The sequence below is a fragment of the Ictidomys tridecemlineatus genome, chromosome 15 (genome assembly GCF_052094955.1).
Source record: "Ictidomys tridecemlineatus isolate mIctTri1 chromosome 15, mIctTri1.hap1, whole genome shotgun sequence".
Classification (NCBI taxonomy): Eukaryota; Metazoa; Chordata; class Mammalia; order Rodentia; family Sciuridae; genus Ictidomys; species Ictidomys tridecemlineatus.
In genome coordinates, this window is record NC_135491.1 from 50,613,546 (window position 1) to 50,633,216 (window position 19,671).

Sequence of the window (19,671 nt, forward strand, 5' to 3'; positions counted from 1 at the left end):
TGGTTAGGTATCAGTCCTCTAGGATTGACTCCAAGATTAACTTGTGGTAAAAAGGTCACACAATTTTGACATTGTTTTATTATGTGTCTGGCTTGTTCCTTAGTTATTTTAAAACGCTTTTGTAAAGTATTAGCATTGACATGGAACTTTTTATGAAAATTTGTAGCTTCTTCTAGTGTAGAGAAAATATGTATGTCATGTGTAGTTTTATCTGCTAAATCATTGCCCAAACTAAGGGCTCCAGGCAATCCTGTATGGGCCCTGATATGTCCTATAAAGAACGGATCTTTTCTGTCCCAGATTAGACTTTGTGTAATGGAAAGCTGTTGAGAGCCACAGCCAAAGGGGCCCCAGCAAACTTCCAGCTGCCGGCTGATGATCCAGCTGCCAGCAAACTTCCAGCTGCCGGCTGATGATTGGCTCACAGTGGCCCCAGCAACATCTAGCTGATTGGCTCCTCTGCGGTGATGTTCATTGGGCTGTTTCCCTGCCCTTCAGACTGCCAGCTGTTGATTGGCTCACAGCGGCCCCAGCAACATCTAGCTGATTGGCTCCTCCACGGAGCTGCTCATTGGGGGACTTCTTTGGCTCTGCCCACACAACCCAGCCAATCGGCCTCAAGAGCAGGAGGATTGTGGGAGGTTGGGAGGCTGGTGTGGGGGTGAGAGGCGTGTGGAAGCTGGTGGTGGCAGTTGGGCTCTGAGGGTTTTTTCCCTGAGGAGCTGTTTTGTTTGGCGTTTGTAGTTCTAAAAATAAAGTTAGTTTCTTTTGACAAGTGGCTCCTGACTTGTGCCAAGCCAGACTTCGGCAAAAGCAAAGAGAAAACAGTAGAGGAAGGGGAAATCCTACCAGCATCTTCAAGGGATACTATAGCATTCACTGTATACTGACTATTGGAAAATAAATTAAATACAGAATCTTTAAACATCACAAAAGCTTGTAATACTGCATTAAGCTCTACCATTTGACCTGATTATTTGGGTACTAAAAATGTAAAAGTTTGATCAGGTGTAACTATTGCTGCTGTACCATTATTTGACCCATCAGTGAATATATTTGGAGCATTCATGATAGGTGTTTTTCTTGGCATTTTTGGAAAAATTACAGGATGCAATGACCAAAAAGACAATAAAGGATTAGATGGTAAGTGGTTATCAAATGAAACATTAGATTTGCACATGATTATTGCCCAAGTATTTAACTTGTTAGCTAACTCATCAATTTGATTCATAGTATATGGAGTAATAATTTTATTGGGAGAAATTCCAAACACTCCCTTTGCTGCTTTTATTCCTTTGAGTATTAATTGTCCTACAGCCTCAGGATACCTAGTAAGAATAGTGTTAGGAGAATAAGATAAATGTATCCATAATAATGGACCTTCTTGCCAAAATACTCCTGTAGGAATATTTTTTTGTATATAGTACAATAAATAATAAAGGCAAACTTATATCAATTCTATCCAAATGCATATGCATATTTTCCATATATGTTTCAATGATTTTTAATGCCTTTCTTGCTTCAGGCGTTAACATTTGGGGTGAATTTGGATCTGATGAACCTTTTAGGATATCAAATAAAGGTCCCAACTCTCCTGTTGGTATACCTAGATAAGGCCTTATCCAATTTATGTCTCCTAATAACTTTTGAAAGTCGTTAAGTGATTTGAGTTGATCTACTCGTATTTGAATTTTTGGTGGATGGACCATGGTTGAGGATAATAGAACTCCTAAATAATTAATTGGAAAATATTAATTGTACTTTATCTATTGCTATCTCTAGATTATAATTTTTTAATAAGTTTGTAAGTGTGGCATAACATTTTAGCAATGTGTTTTTATCTTTGTGTGCTAATAATACATCATCCATATAGTGAAATATTTGTAGTTCAGGATTTTGATTTCTAAGTGGCTGGATTACTTTGTTAACATAAATTTGACACATAGTTGGGCTGTTAGCCATCCCTTGAGGGAGTACTTTCCATTCATATCTCTGATCAGGACCTTCATGATTCAGTGCAGGGATAGTAAATGCAAAACGTGGACTATCCTCAGAATGAATTGGAATTGAAAAAAAAATCTTTAATATCTATAACTAAAACATACCAAGTATTTGGCAAAGAAGACAATTGAGGAATCCCTGATTGAGCAGTTTCCATGATAACCATCTGATTATTAATGGCTCTTAAATCTTGCAATAATCTCCATTTACCAGATTTCTTTTTGATGACAAAAATGGGAGTATTATGGGGAGATACAGAAGGTTGTACATGTCCTTCTGCTAATTGTTGTTTGACCAGGTCATGGGCTGCTTATATCTTTTCTTTAGTCAGGGGCCTCTGAGGAACCCATACTGGTCTTTCTGATTTCCAAGTAATTTTTATTGTCTCAGTGGTCCCTTCTGAAAATCTAACCCATGTCTGCCCGTTCCTTGATCTATTTGTATTGGTGCTGCTATACCTTGTTCTTGTTTTTCTAATCTTTTTCCTTTCCTAAAACCTTGTCTAGCCGTAATAGTGGGTGCATTTTGATTGATGTTATTTGTTAATTTCAAACCTAATTGATCTTGGACATCTCGTCCCCATAAATTTACCGGAAGATGATCCAATACATATGGCTATATAGTTCCTTCACATCCTTCAGGATCCTTCCAATCTAATACCAATGCACTTCTATGGAGATTAGTCGCCACTCCTAGGCCTCGAAGCGTTTGAGTGGCTTGTTGTAATGACCAATGTTTTGGCCATTCTTGAGGAGAGATGATGCTAAGGTCTGCACCTGTATCCAGTAGCCCATTAAATTCATGTCCTTGAATATTTAGTTTTAGCATGGGGTGAGAATCTAAATTTAAAGACAGCATAGCCCAATCTACACCTGTGGAGCCTAATCCCTTGGAACCTCTTTCTACAGTACGACTGGAAAATTTATCATGTAGGCTGGGTATTAGTAACTGTGCTATTCTATCTCCTGGTGAAATTACTGATATACCTCTTGGAGAACTGGCTATAATTTTTATTTCACCTTCATAATCCAGATCAATTACCCCAGGACTTATCATAAGTCCTTTTAGAGTAGAAGAACTGCATCCCAATAATAAGCCTTTGGGAAGAGGTCCTTTTATCCCTGTGGGAATGATTTGAACTCCCATTTCTGCAGTTAGTACTGTTCTGGCGGAGGCACAGATGTCCAACCCTGCGCTCCCTCTGGTTTGTCTGATGAGGGATCTAATGGACAATGTGTCCTGGGCACTACCCTGATGGGGTTGCTGGGTTCCTCCAGTGCTCCATATATTTGTGGTCTTGGGCCCTGGAGCATTGGGCCCCCCTGTCCATTTTTTGGCAATGGAGCCCGATGCCTTTCTCAACAATATAGTGGATAGACACCTGGTCCTTGTTCGTTTTTTGATAATGAAGTACCCTCTATGGTGGTTTGAGAACGGCATTCATTAGCCCAATGTCTCCCTCTATGGCATCGTGGGCAAATACCTGGTATTCTACTCCTTTGATACCTAGTTTTGTTAAACTCTCCTCCTATGGGGCAATTCCTTTTAAAATGTCCTGTTTGTTCACAATTGTAGCATGTTTTTGGCCTGGCATCTAAAGCCTGTTGTACTGCAGCTGCCACGACTTGCCCTTGTTCATTAATGTCTCTACATAATTTAATATATGTGTTTAAATCTTCATGTTTCCATGGTCTAATGACTTCTCTGCACCAACGATTCGCTTGCTCATAAGCCAGTTGTTTTATTAATGGCATTGCTTGTTCTGTATTCCCCAAAACTCTGGTAGCTATTTGAATAAGCCTATCTACAAATTCAGCGTAAGGTTCTTTAGCTCCTTGTATTACCTTAGATAATTGACCTTGTAAACCTCCATGTCCTTGTAAAGTCTTCCATGCCCTAACCACATCTGGAGCAATTTGTGAGTATATGCCAGGATCATATGCAATTTGTTGCTGCTGATCCTCATAAGATCCCTTTCCTAACAACATATCTAGATTTCTCTGAGGATAACCAGCTGCTGCATTTCGCCTAGCCGTCTCCTTGCAAAATTCCTCATTGGCAACCTTCCATAACAGGTATTGTCCTCCATTTAGCACAGCCTTACACATATTAGCCCAATCTGCTGGCATCATGTTCAAATTGGTAATGGATTCGACCATGCTTACAGTGAAGGGTGCTTGAGGAGTATAGGTTGTTACAGCCTCTTTTAGCTGCTTCACTTTTTTGAAATTTAAAGCATGGTGAATTCACTGCCCTCCTGCCTGCTCAAATACAGGGCATGTTAATATTTGAGATCCTGTCTCAGGATCCCAGCATATGGAGGTGGCATTGTTGGTTGGACACTTACGCCCCCTGGTGATAGAAAGGTGTTAGTAGCAGTCTCCTGTAGAGGTGGAGCTGTTGGTTGGACACTTACGCCCTCTGGTGATAGAAAGGTGTTAGTAGCAGTCTCCTGTTGTAACTTTCCCCCTGATGGCTTTTTCTGCTCTAAACTTTCTTCCTCTGTCTGACTAGCTCGAGAGACCCTCTTTTATACTTGAATTATTTCCCCTGTCTGACTAGTTCGAGAGACCTTCTCTTTTACTTGAATTTTTTCCTCTGTCTGACTAGCTCGAAAGACCTTTTTTTTTAACTTGAATTTTTTTCTCTGACTAGCTTGAGAGACCTTCTCTTTTACTTGAATTTTTCTACTATAACTATAATACAACCCAACAAGATAACGCCAAACAAAACTGAAACAGAGAGAACAACAAAGAATCATTATATCAGCCTTTCTATTCTCCTGAAATGTCCATCCGTCCTTTCTCCCTATCTGTTCCTCAGATGTGAGTGGTTTTTCTTCCATTTTACACATCTCCAGGGACAGGCAACTTGAAAGAAAAGTGAAGCAAAACAAAAGAAGAATCTTAAAATGGCTACCCATCCTCTCGCCCTGTCCTCAGGGTCGAGCAGTTTACCTTATCACTTACCCTCAGTCCTTCCCCGTGCGAGCCACCAAATGCCGCAGTCTGGCTGGGCACAATTCAGGAGTAACTTGTCAAAAGAAACAAACTTTATTTTTAGAACACACACACAGCACCACACAGCTCTTCAGGAAAAATCCTCAGAGCCCAACTGCCACCACTGGCTTCCCACAAGCCTCTCCACCTCCCCCACTCCTCCTGCTCTTGAGGCCAATTGGCTGGGTTGTGTGGGTGGAGCCAAAAAAGTCCCCCAATGAGCAGCTCTGTGGTCTGAAAGGGCGGGGAAACAACCCAATGAGCATCACCGAAGAGGAGCCAATTAGTTGGCAGCTAGAAGTTTGCTGGGGCCGCTGTGAGCCAATCATCAGCTGGCCGCTGGAAGTTTGCTGGGGCCCCTTCAGCTGTGGCTCTCAACATTTTTTCATGTGTCTTTGCTGGTTTTTGGGATCAGGGTTTTATTGGCCTCATAGAATGAGTTTGGAAGTGCTGCCTCTTTTTATATTTCCTGAAATAAATTGAACAGTATTGGTATTAGTTCTTCTTTAAAGGTCTTGTAGAACTTGGCTGTGTATCCATCCAGTCCTGGGATTTTCTTGGTTGATAAGCTTCTGATGGCATCTTCTATTTCATCACTTGATATTGGTCTCTTTAAATTGTGTATATCTTCCTGATTCAATGTGGACAAATCATATGACTTAAGAAATTTGTCTATGCCTGTAGGCAGATTTTTAAAAATTTCTATTTTATTTTTTATGTGGATATTTCTGGAGAGGCCTTGGCCATGACCTGGACCTGCCATGTGGGTGACTGTAGGCTGACCTACTTGGCACTACTTCTTGGATCTTGGTCCTTAAGGTGAGATCTTGTAGACTCTTTATCTCAGAGCTGCTGCATTTGAGCTCTGGGTTGCTCTAAAGTCTTGTGCTTCATACATTGCCCCAGAGATGGTATTAGTGAGCTGCAAACCATCTGGCTGCAGCTGAGAGAACAAGGACTTTCCTTGAGTGTGAGGAAACTGACCCTGTAGCTGCAACTGAGGGGAGGGCACTTGGCAGCTGTTGGTGAAATCGCATCTGCTCTTCAGAAGCTCAGGTTGTTGATGCTGTTGCAGGTAATAATTATAATTTTGTAGGTTTCTGCCATTTCTGCTGCTGATCTTGTGATATTGAATAATGAGAGTGGTCTCTTCTTCCTACTGCCTCACTTCATTATGCTCAATATCGGCTTTATGAAAAAGGGAGATACTTGGGGCTGGGGTTGTGGCTTAGTGGTAGAGCGCTCATTTAGCACAGGTGAGGTCCTGGGTTTGATCCCCAACACCTTATAAAAAAATTAATAAAGATATTGTATCCAACTACAACTAAAAAATAAATATTAAAAAAAGGTAGAAAGAAAAAAAAGGGAGGAACTTGCATGCTGGCTTTCCTTGGTCTCAGTCCTATCCCTGTCAAAAGCATGCACAGAAGACACAGAAGAATGTAGGCAACTGCTCAGCTACATCCTGGAAAACAACTGTCAAAAGACCCAGTTTCTGTGTCATCTCCATACTCCAAAGTACAGCCTGGTTGCTTTCCAGTGCCTGCCACCATGGAGGTGTTGGCACCACCTGTTGACAAGGAAGCCCTTGTGTCTTCAGAGAAAAGCATCTGGAATATAGTTGTTGACCGAGAAGTCCTTGTTCCAAAAGGGAGCAGCAACTGGAGCCTACTTAATGGGGACTCTCTTGTGTCTCCTAAGAAGAGCAACTAGAGCACAACTTTGGATGGGAAGTCCTTGTGTTCACAGAGAGGAACAATCTGAGCACATTTTTTGAGTGGGAACCTCTTGTTTATCCAAAGTTGAGCCACCAGCGTTGCCTGTCTGAGCTGTCTGGGCATAAAAGAAACTCTCGGTGGTATAGCTGGGAGCCACAGCCTGGTTGCTTAAAAGTTGATGGGTTTGGATTTGGTGATTTTGTTGTTTCCACATAGCAAATATTCTTTGCCTGTCTTCAGGTGGAAGTCAAGTTCTATTATTCTGAAACCAGTTCTAAAAGGAGAAGACAATGTAGTTTTAATCAAATCTACTTATCTGATTATATTCTTCAATGTATTTCCTCAATGTAGGAGAATTTGACTTGCATTCTGACTTTTGAGTAAGATGTCTTTCCTGAGGCTACATGTGTGATTACACAGGTCATGCATTGAGCATTTATGGAATCAAAACAACCTGCACCTGCACCGGAGAAGTGACCCTAAAGTTTACATGCAAACCAAGGCCATCCAGAGTCTCTTCATAAACTCTTTGTTACCCTTTTTGAAGTCTTCTCTCTCTTGTTCAGAAATTGACCCAGTCTGTACACTCTTCAGAGGAGCCTTCCAACTGTCCCACTTGTGCATGCTTTTGTCCCCAAACCCTGCCCAACCTGAGTGAAATAATGATGTACTTTTGTCAGAAAGTACTCCACACTTCTGTTTCTCATATGCTTATAATTCTTACATGCATAAGGTTCAAGGGCCACAAGTAAGGAATTATTTGAATCATTGCCACATATTTACTGTATGACTTTAATCACTTCATTCAGCTTATCTAATCCTGATTTTTCTGCTCCCTAAAGAGGATAGTAAAATGCTTTCCAAATTTTCAGGGTTTTGAGGAAGGGAGAGATGAATAGAATGCTTTTCTTGTACCCAGACTATAAAAGAATGATTTACAGTTGAGACAATAGGATAGTCAGTTGGATAAACTACCTCCATTAACCTCTGGTTTTATATTTCCAACTCTTGGGCCACCAAATTCAGAATTGCTTCGGGCTAATCATTGCAGTGAAGCTACAAAGATCTTTTATTTTTTATTTTTATTTTTAATAAAATTTCATGGGATTCCACCTCTTGGGTCCCCTTCTTCCTCCGGGAGAAGTCTTTTCTGCTGTCCTTTAATAAACTTCTAATTTCTACTCTGAAAAAAATAATAATAATAAAATAAAATAAAATTTCACAATGAATCAGGCACCTGCAGACGCACTCTTATTTTCTCCTCTCAACCACGCCACAACAGAGAATTAAACATATTTTAGAGAAAGCTGAGATACAAGAGTCACTAATTTCTCAGAAATTTCAGAGCCGGGGGATGGTGGGGGGTACAGATTTCAAGAATCCAACCAATAAACAAGCGTTCCCTTCTTCTATCATTAGGCCTCCTGCACCCTTCCATGCCCCTCAGGCTTGCTTCCTGATCACATCTTGGGGTACCTTCTAAAAGCACATGCAACCCCATCCAATCCAGTACAATTTAACTGCTAGTCTCCATGAATTCACTCTTATGAGACTGCCCTTTGACAGCCATGGAAAATGATTAAAAGCTACTCTGAGGGCTGGGGTTGTAGCTCAATGGTGGAGCACTTGCCATGCACGAGTGAGGCCCTGGGTTTGATCCTCAGCATCACATGAAAATAAATAAATAAAGATATTGTGTATTGTGTCCATCTATAACTAAAAATTAAAAAAAAAAAAAAAAACCACTGTAGGGCATGGCTGCCTGCTTCCCGGTCTTGGGGCCCCACTTGTGGCTGGGATGGCTTCTGGCGATCAGCCAGGAGGTGGTGCTGTGAGTGGTGACAGAGGAGGCAGACTACCTCCAGGATAGGTCCAGGACTCTTAAGCCCTCGTGGACAGCTCCTGCCTTCCCTTAGGGACTATGGGATAGGAGTGCATGTGAACTTGCTCCACCCCCTGACCTTTATTCTGATTGGCTCCTGTGCAGTATAAAGCTGTGTGTACTTCCTCAATAAAGGAGATACTGCTGGGGGGGGGGCGCTAAAAACCCCGACAACCCACTATTGACATTAAGAAATCCAGTAGTCATAAATTCTAAAATATAAAAATAACACTAAAAATCTGTATTTACATATTTGATCACTGTTTCGATTTCTTCTGTAGTCATATCATGTTTTTCTAATTCCTTTTGAGAAATCATTGATCATTTGCATTTTTAAAATTTTTTTTAGTTGTAGTTGAACACAATACTTTTATTTATTTATTTTTATGTGGTGCTGAGGATCCAACCCAATGCCTCACACGTGCTAAGTGAGTGAGTGCTCTACCGCTGAGCCACAACCCCAGCCCAGAAATTTTTTTTTTATAGTTTTTAGCAACAAAGTTATCTACATAATATTTTTCTATATATTTTTTTCTTCCAAACCTGAACTTTAATCCCCTTCTAATTTATATTAATGGGTAGTTTCTTCCAACTTTTAAGCAACCAATAAACTCAGTGATCTAGGCAATATTCCAGAATGAAGAACAAGGGATATCTTTAGAAATCTGTTTATAAACTACAACAGAATGGTCAATTTTTACAGTAATTAATAACATTTTCTAAACTGATTAGATAATAAGAAAAATTTCTAAAAAATGTTGGCTCATACAGCAAATAGCTAGAAAGTACTTACCACTCTGTGAGGGCATATGGCAGGTACCACAAGTACTATCAATACATAGCCAATTCTCGAATTTATTTCTCCAGTTAAGTACCCTCCCCTGAACTTCGGACTTACATATATAGCTGAAAACTTTAGAGTTCCACTGGAATATTTATCTAGCACATAAAACATCATGTGTCCAAAGTGTAATGGTGATTTTTCTGACACACACATACCTGCTTTTCTTTAGTTCCCCTCCTTAGTAAAAGGCAACGCTCATGTCCAATGGACTCAAGTCAAAACACTGAAGTCGTCTTTGACTCTACCTTATCTTTTACCACTATGTCCAATATGGCAGTCAGCTATTTCAGCTCTACCTTTAAAATGTACTCAGTATCTCAATCGTATAAACCTGCAATGCCAGCATGCTGGCCAAACCACCATCACTACCACTAAAGTAGTATTATTGCAGCATCAACTGCGCTCAATCTAGTTTTCACAATACATATCCATTGTATTTTCATACCCATATCAAAATATGACTATTTTTTCATATGTGATGAAATACTACTATATTACTTCACAATTATTTACATTTTCCACGTAGTGTATATGTATTTTTTTATCACTCATATTTATTTTTTTCTTTAGTTGTAGTTGGATACAATATATTTATTTATTTATTTATTTTTATGTGGTGCTGAGGATCGAACACCATGCTCTACGCTGAGCCACAACCCCAGCCTGATCACTCCTATTTCTGAACTCTATTTCTATTCAACCCCTAGCTCCTGCCTCTATCTAGACTTATTGAATTTAACATTCTATTGTGTTTAACTTTCTAGGAAATATGCATTTGAGGTCTTGAACTTACATTAATTACATGCACTGGACAATGGAGTTTTATGGCCACTTCTTCTCTTATTATAAAATCAGGATAAGGAGTCCACATAAATATTTTGTAAAGTTCTTGTACATCTTCCTGAGTAAATTGATTTCGGTGTTTTGTTTTTACACTTTTCTTTGATCCGTTGTTGTTAACATCATCCTTTTCATCTGGGAAACATGATAAAAGTATAAGCAGAGAGAAAAGTGTTAGAGAATACTGATGACAATCAGACTAGCCCGGTGTGGTGGTGCATGCCTGTAATTTCCAAGGTTGAGGCAGGAGGGTCATGAGTTCAAAGTCAACCTCAGCAATTTAGTGAGGCCCAAGGCAACTCAGCGAGACCGTGTCTTTAAGTAAAATATTAAAAGTCTGGGGATGTGGCTCAGTGGTTAATTGCCCCTGGGTTTAATCCCTGATACAAAAAAAAAAAAAATCAGATCAAAGAAAGACTTCAGAACAGTATTAGGTGTTAGCATCATTGACAACTCACTCAAATAAAATCAAGGCCCAGCCTCATAGTAATTCACAATATTACAATCACAAATGGAAGCAGGGATTGACAAATTATGGGCTGTACCCAACCAGTTGCCTGCTTTTAAAAATGAAGCTTTTTAAAAACAGTCATAGGCATTCATGACTGTTTTCATAGTCTATGGCTATTTCAAGCTACAGTAGTTTGGCTATGATCTACATAGCTTAAAATATTTATTGTCTCAAAGAATTTACCCTTAAAACGAGGAATTCTCTCTGTAGGAGAATACAACTCCATCACTATATTATAATCAATCATGTGTCACTTCGTGAAAGGGATATCTTCTGAGAAAAACACCATTAGGTGATTTTGTCATAAGAACACCTGTTTTAGTCAGCTTTTTCGATGCTGGGACTAAAAGACCTGACGAGAACAATTTTAGGGAAGGAAAAGTTTATTCAAGGACTCATGGTTCAGAAGTCTCAGTCCATAGACAGCTGGCTCCATTCCTTGAAGCTTAAGGTAAGGCAGAATATCATGGCAAAAGAGTGTATCAGAGAGAAGCAGAGAAACTCCACTTGCCAGATACAAAACATATACCCAAAGGCATGCCCCCAGTGACCCACCTCCTCCAGCCACATCCTACTGCCTTCAGTCACCACTCACTTAATCCCATCAAAGGATTAATCCACCAATTAGATTAAGGCACTCATAACCCAATCATTTCTCCTCTGAACCTTCTTGCATTGTCTCATACTTGAGTCTTTGGGGAACACCTCACATTACCATAACACCATAGAGTGCACTCACACAAACTTAGATGTATAGCCTATCACATACCTAGTCTATGACATATCCTTTTACTGAGCAACAAACCTGTGTAGCATGTTATTGTACTGAATACTAAAGGCAGTTGTAACACAATGGTAATTATGTATAAATTTATCTAAACATGGAAAAGGTACAGTAAAACAAAATATAGCATAAAAACCAAATAAGTATGCCAAACATGAATGCAGCTTGCAGGACTGTAAGTTGCTCTGGGTAAGTCAGTGAGTGAGTGGTGACTGGAGTCTGAAGGCCCAGGCCATGATTGTGCACTATTGAAGACCAACACTGTACTCTTAGGCTACACTGCATTTACAAAAAATTCTTTCTTCATTGATAAATTAACCCTAACTTATTAGAATATTCTTAACTTGCAAACTTTTTTAAAATTTTTGACCCTTTGTAATAACACTTAGCTGAGAACACACAAACATCTTCTCTTTTTTATATTCTTATTCTATAAGATTTTTTCTAATTTTATTTATTTATTTATTTTTGGTTTCATAGATTGAACCCATTGGGCTACATCCCCAGCCCTTTTTATCTTTTGTTTTGAGACAAGGTCTTGATAAGTTGTTTAGGGCTTCATTAAATTGCTGAGGCTGGCTTTGAACTTATGAGTCTTCTGCTTCAGCCCCCTGTGCAGCAGGGATTATAGATGCTTGGCAAGACAATGTCTCACTATGTTGCCCAAGTAGACCCTAACTTTCTCCCTCAATAGCTGGGATTACAGGCATGGGTTGCCATGCCCAGCTCAAAATGTTTATCTTTAAAGCTTTAACTCTTACTCAATCTGTAATCTCCCTCACTTTCCTGACATAGTTCTTCCATTATTGCCCACTAATTTAGCACTCTCCAGTGATACTGGCCTCCTTGCTTTACTTGAACATCCCAGGGCACCTTCCACAAGGTATTTCTACCAGGTTCTTGTCTTTTTTCCTCCCACCATATCTGTTGCTCACTCCCTCCCCTCCCAGTCTCTGCTCAAAACTCACTTTCTCTACCCAACTAACCTGAATTATTTTTATTTCCTATTCCCATAACATGTCATGCTCTAAATTATCAAATTATTTATTTATTTGTGGTCCTAAGTATTGAACCCAGGGCCACTCTACCACTGAGTCACATCCCCAGCACTTTTTATTTTGAGACAGGATCTTGCTAAACTGCTGAAGCTGTCCTCAAATTTGTGATCCTCCTGATCAGCCTCTCAAGTTGCTAGGATTGTGGCTAGTGCCCACACATCAGGCCCAAACAATTTACATTGATGACAACATTCTGTCTTTCCCTCTCCTGCTCTACAAACACGCTAGATTGGAAACTCCAGAGAACATGGGTTGTCTTATTGAAGCCAGATTTAAAGTTAGGTAGTTAGTGTAGTTAGGTAAATTGGGTCTAAAATCGAGTGAAATCTAAAATGGAGGCCATGCTGGGAATGACTCAGGGAAAATACAGGACAACTCATGGAATGTTAATGAAGTCCTGAAAAGGCCCTAGGCCAAAGTCCACCTCAAAGAAGTGTTAACCAACAGCCCCAACAGATTTGGAAATAGCCCATCCCAGAGAAGTGATAATCCCATCCCAAAAGGTGATAATTAGGCCCACCTGTGTACCACCGCTCGGGCCTTCCAACCTACATTCCATCACCAAAACTATAAAAAGGGGAAACAACTGCACTTCCACGGATTCCACCTTCTGGGTCCCCTTCTTCCTCCGGGAGAAGTCTTTTCTTCTGTCCTTTAATAAATTTCTAATCTCTACTCCGGCCTTGCCTCGGCGTGCTTCTTTGGTGTTATTCTTCAACATCGGGGAGCAAGAACTCGTCACCGGTCAACAGCGGTAACATATTGGAGGTCCCATACCGAGATATTCTGCACCGAGGTAAGCACCTCTCTACGCACCCTATGTCTGTTTGAGGTGCGTCTTTCTCTTTCTTTCTGGAGGGTAAAGTGGGCACCCGTCGGCTACTTAAACGCAACTAGTGCAGCCGCCACTCTACAAGACTCGGGTGAGAGGTTTCTCGGCCTAAGCAGCTCTCAATCACCTGTTCGGTACAGAGCAGGCATGTTGGGTTCTGCCAAAGCCGTTTCCAACTTTTCTGTCTGGGCCTGGAGAGCAATTGGCGTGAGTACACAGTGTCCCGAATCCCGATCTGCCTCGGATGCGTGGAGGTGGAGGAAGGAGTTTGGAACAACTGCGGAATCCCGGTCTGGGCTACTCTCAGACGTTTCCAAAGGTTCCTTTCTCTTGAGCCCTCTCCCGACAGCCCTCAGGGGTATCTAGGGTGATCGGTAGATGAATGGCACTGAGGGAAAGCTCCAATTACATTTGCCTCCGTATGGGCCATGCAACACTCCCAACCCCGCATCCATTCCTCCTGGATGCTTCCCTTCCTCTGCGGGTCAGAAACATTAGCAATTCAGGTTGTAGGACTGAGAAAAAGGCATGGGATAATTAGTAAGATCTGCCCAGGTTCCCTAAGGTGCATAGGTAACTTTCAATAGTCTGTTTTACCACCCAATGTTTAAAATGAGCTGTGTTCCTTAAGCTGCTAAGAGAAGCATTTTTTAGAATCAACTCTAGTAATCTGCTAGTCTACAGAGCAAAGGCGAAGGCGACAAAGAGCACACGATTCAATGGGTTTTTAGTGGTCGGGAGGAAAGCAGTAAGGCCCTTAAGTCTGAATCCTCCCAGGGTCTTTGGCACAGGGCAAACTGAGACCCTAGCACTTTGCTAAAGGGGACCAGAAACCCCTTGGCAAAGCCAGGTGAGAGACGGGTTTTCTGGACCTTTTAGGAAGCTCAAGGTTAGGGAGACGTCCCTAAGGAGAACAGTTTTCTCCGGCGCAGCATGGGCGCCTGAGTCCTGTTTTCCTCACACAGACAGGAGCTTCTCTCTCCAATACGCTAGGTGCACCACTAGCCTGCGTATTGAAAAATTGGGATAAATTTGAACCTCAGATGCTCAAGAACAAGCGCCTCATTTTCTTGGCCTGGCCTCAATACAAATTCTCTGATGGAGAAACCTGGCCACCAGAGGAAAATATCTTTTTACAGTTTGATAAAATTTACAAAAAAGGAAATGGTGTGAGGTGCTGTATGTTCAGATTTTTTTGCTCTAAGGGAAAATCCTAAATTATGCCAACAGTGTAAAGTAGACTTAGCTATGATATCTGCCATGGAGAGAAAAAAATCTTGGACTCACTGAGGAAAAAGAATCAGAGAAAAATTTGGGCTGATCAAAGTACATACCCCCTCCCCCTTCAAGACCTAAGGCAGATAAAAACTGACTCTACTGGAAGGTTAGGAGATAAGCCACATTGCCTGGGATTGGATCTATCCAAAGGAGCTAATCCTGCAAGTGAAAGGGAAACTGAGGAATCCCAGCAGCTGCCAAAGCCATTTTCGCTTTGGGGAAATTTCCTCATAATTTCCCAGCACTGTAAGGATTACTCCACCTAAATGCAGTAAAGTCAGTCACACGGAGACCCTTGATTTTACACCTATAGTTGCCCCTATGTGAGAACATCTGGTCCACTCATGGGAAATCTAAGGTGCCACTGATAGGAGTCATAATTAAATGAAGGTTCAAAACCTGGAGAGATATTTTCTTATCTGGTCTGTTTTAAAGGTTATAGATTGTTTCTTGGATGATTTTGGCTAAATGTGCTTTTTTGTAACAATCTGGTATCTAAATGAGTTTGAAGCATTGCATAATCTTGCAGTTAAAAGTTAGGGTTAGGTAATTGTTAAGTTTGTGATTCAGATAATTCATGCCAGAGAACTTAAATACTTAGGATAGAAAATTAAAAGAACTCTACTTCCAAGTTGGCAAGTAACTCCCAATCATTGTTTTATTTTTTCATCAATTTTGAACTGGGTAGCCTAAGGAGATTTCACTAGGTATACAGTGCATTGATTTGGGCAAGGATAGTAAATTATGATTTGGTATCTGTTTCTCTCAGTGTGTAGGATTTAGGAAAAGTGTTGAATTAAAACATTGGTCTGGCTTACTAAAATGACATTAATTAGCAATAGTCTTGGAAATTTTCAAAGCTTAATTTTAGATATACATGGTAGCGTGTGGATTTTTTCCAGGTGATTTAATGTAACTTTAGAAACTTCAGAACAAAGAAAGTAGCTTAATGATCCTGAAGGAACTTCTTCTGATGGTGGCTTTTATATTATCAAGAAAGATCCTATTTTCAGTTTTGTGTGAGCAAGTTTTTCTAGTGTAGGAAGATATAAAGATGAAATTTTGTAAATTGTATCTTATTTCTACTTCCAAACCTGAAAATTGTGACTTATGGTTAAAATGCCTTAGGCATGAAATTTCTGGTCAGAATTCTGGTTTTCCAGGTCCTTCTAGACCTCAGCCAGGGCTTACGCTGATATGCAAACAGAAGCAGCCTGGAGCTCAGGCCCAAGGAAAAAAAAGAGTAAAAGTGTCTTTTTATGGGAACTCAAACTGGATTAAACCAAAGAGTAAATTGTATGGCATTTACTAACTACTGCTGGTCAAGTTTTTTAGGACTTTTGCCTTTTCTTAGATTCTATATTTTTTTTGAGCTCATGATTTTGTTCCTACAGACAAGTTAATGTTTTTCTGATAAGTTCTATTTTTGATCAACTGGAGTTTTTTTTTTTTAAACATTGCAATGAGATTTCACCTGAGAAATCTGCAAGGCCTTTTGTGTTATGTGTTACACTTGTGTTAGTGTTGTATGTCGGTATGTCTGTGTGTATGTCCATATATCATGCAGTGATATGACAATTGACAGATGAGGAGCGCTCATGAAAAATTAAAAATGGATCCAAATATCTTTGATTCATGTGATTCAAATGGCTCAATTTAAATCTGGTAAACAAATTAAAAAAGGAGATCTTAAGCTTATAAGTTATTCTAGGTGTTCAAAAAAGGCCCTAATAAATTTATTGTCTATGAAATAATCTGCTCAGATTCAAAGGTTTACAAATATTGTTTCAAGATGTGAACAGAAGGAGGTTAACAGATGAAAGAGAAACTAGAAGGTTCTAGATATGGATTTAATAGAGAGAAAATGTGTTTCTGGTTTAAGTAAGTGATAAAGAAGGTCTGTGCAAGTTGGTTATTAAGTTTTTGAGCAAAGTAATCTTAAAGAAATTAAACAGCTGGTTAAACAAGTGCTGTTGTTTTAGAGAATTGTGCTATGTTATTCCTTTAAAAGCTAAACTTGATTAATATAAAAACATCAATGTAATTGGTGCCATTAATGTGTTCATATCTTCCAGATATACAAGTCTGTAAGGTAGAAGCTTTAGAAAGAGCATTATATCAAGCAGGTATTCTCAAATTGTATGGTAATTTTAGGCTTAAAAGAAAAACATGTTGAAAGTTTATCATTTGTGTTCTATAACTGGACTTGTTATCAATAAGTTATGTAAAGTTCCATGTTACTTTTTACAGAGATACAATTTAAATGTATTTTTAAGTTAATGAGAGCTTAATGAGAGCCTAATCTATGTAAAGGTTTTATTGCAAAACACCAAAGTACTTTGCTACTTTTCTACAAAAGGTTAAAAGCTTTCAGCCTTTCTTTAATTCATGTTTTAGATGTGATATTATGTTGTGTTTGCTCACGTTCACAACAATTTATGTAGGCTTTGTAAAATGATGTCCAAAAAGCAAAGATCAGCTTCAGAACTATAGTATTTAAGACTGTTTCTGTCAAGTATGTCTGTATCTGCCAAGAGAGACTGCATGAAGAGCCCCACCTTGAGATAAGGCTCTATGTCCCATCTCACTGTATGTGAAAGTGACTATGAAAGAAGTAGGCCAGATTTCAGTGAATTTAAGGTTGTGTCCAAAAGTTGGTTTTTGTCATGATTGCCAGGATTTCAAACAGGGAATTATAATGTATAACTCTGCCAGAATTCAAGGTAGCTATTACATAAACTAAATGTTTTTATCCTAGTTAGTTTTGTTTTGTAGTTTGCTTTTAGATGGTCTAAGGATTGCCTGTTAATGTTTTAAAGAGGTACTGCTTTAAGAACTCACAACCTGGGTTAACTTAAGATAAGGAGTTATCACCTACAGGATAGAGAGATAGACATTAAAGCCCAGTACTCTTAATATAAGGCTGTTGAAGTTTATTTGCTAGATGTTTAAGATTAAGTTTTAAAATTAAAGTTAAATTAAAGGGGCCAAGAAAACCAATATTTGGCTCTTGCCCTCTGAGTCAGTCTGAATCAGGGATAGGGTCTTCTCCAAAGGGCTCTGCAACTCTAGGCCACATAACCTCCTGATCAGGGAGATTAATGAGACCAGTGGAGGACAGAAAGCCAATCAGTGCATTTGCTGTGAAGAGGAGGGTCATCAGAAAAGGGAGACATCCCTGATGCTCCCGAGGGAAGCCACATGGTCAAGCAAGGCCTGGACCCATCCTAGCGCAAATGGCACTAGCAGAACTGAGAAGCTGCTGTGAAGTTCCCAAGGACTCCCAGAGACTCAGCTGACTCTTAACAATAGATGGGAACAAAGTCAGTTTGACTTGCTTCATCTTAAACACTTAGCAAAGACAGTCAAAGCCAAAACATAGCTATTCCTGGACATTTTAAATGATAATAATAGTTAAATGTAACCTCCAACAATAAGCAAACTGAAGGCTGCAAAAGAGATTCTTAGGTAGGAATGCCTGGTAACTATCAAAAGGAACTGCCAGAGTAGTTTTTAGTTTAAGGCTCACAGATATTCCTAACCTACACAGGTAGGCTTGGTGTTTGCTAGTATGGTTATCCAGCCCTAAGTAACAGAATTAGATTTCTCTTAGACACAGAAGTCATACTAGTAAAAGGATTTTGCAAGATCAGATGATATTAAATTATTAAACTATATCTTAAGGGACGGACAACTGTAACCCTAAAAGTTAAATGTTGTGTTTACATCGCTGACATTTCTGGCAATGTGACAAATATCCTTAAAGATTTACATGCTCAGATAGAAGTCATGTCCTCAGCAACTTTGTCATGGAAACAATATCTTGGCTTCTGGTTCTTGGTACTTCCTGGTGGAAAACATTGTTAGTCTTTGTCTTTGCCACCATACTCATTGGCATATTCCTGTGCTATGGCATTTATTGCTGCATCAATATGGCTCCAACCTACTAATGAATTCTTGTTTCTCTTATAGACCACCCATCACTTGAATGGCCCTCCAGCCTATTACTTCTCAATTGGACTTTTAGCATGGACCACTCATAGACCCGATATTTTTAAAGGGGACTCCAAACTGCTTGCCCCGACATCGCCCTTTTGTCAGCCTGAAGAAGCCAGAAAGATTTTCTTCGCCCCCTTTCCTTACAGCAGTAAGGAGTTCCCAAATTAGAGGGGGGAATGAAGCCAGATTTAAAGTTAGGTAGTTAGTGTAGTTAGGTAAATTGGGTCTAAAATCGAGTGAAATCTAAAATGGAGGCCATGCTGGGAATGACTCAGGGAAAATACAGGACAACTCATGGAATGTTAATGAAGTCCTGAAAAGGCCCTAGGCCAAAGTCCACCTCAAAGAAGTGTTAACCAACAGCCCCAACAGATTTGGAAATAGCCCATCCCAGAGAAGTGATAATCCCATCCCAAAGGTGATAATTAGGCCCACCTGTGTACCACCGCTCGGGCCTTCCAACCTACATTCCATCACCAAAACTATAAAAAGGGGAAACAACTGCACTTCCACGGATTCCACCTTCTGGGTCCCCTTCTTCCTCCGGGAGAAGTCTTTTCTTCTGTCCTTTAATAAATTTCTAATCTCTACTCCGGCCTTGCCTCGGCGTGCTTCTTTGGTGTTATTCTTCAACATCGGGGAGCAAGAACTCGTCACCGGTCAACAGCGGTAACATTATCTTACTTACTTTTTATTATTTACTATTTTCAGAAAGCCTGTAAGATTGCCTCACAAAAATTATTATTTCTTGGCCCAGTGTGATGACAATCCCAGAGGCTTGTATCACAAATTCAAAGCCAGCCTCAGTAATGACAAGGCACTAAGCAACTCAGTGAGACCCTTCTCTAAATAAAATGCAAAAATAGGGCTGGGGATGTGGCCCAGTGATCGAGTGCCCCTGAGTTCAATCCACAGTATCCAAATA

At 40.0% G+C, this 19,671-nt stretch overlaps 1 protein-coding gene across 1 annotated transcript in view; it reads left to right on the plus strand.

Annotated features, from left to right (window-relative positions):
- The window catches only part of Terf2ip (TERF2 interacting protein), a 33,920-nt gene extending 14,584 nt beyond the window's left edge, over positions 1–19,336 (plus strand). Inside the window, exon 4 of the mRNA XM_078032689.1 lies at positions 18,720–19,336. The gene's annotated coding sequence lies outside the window, so the exon portion shown is untranslated. The remainder of the gene's footprint in view (positions 1–18,719) is intronic.
- Positions 19,337–19,671: the final 335 nt, after the last annotated feature.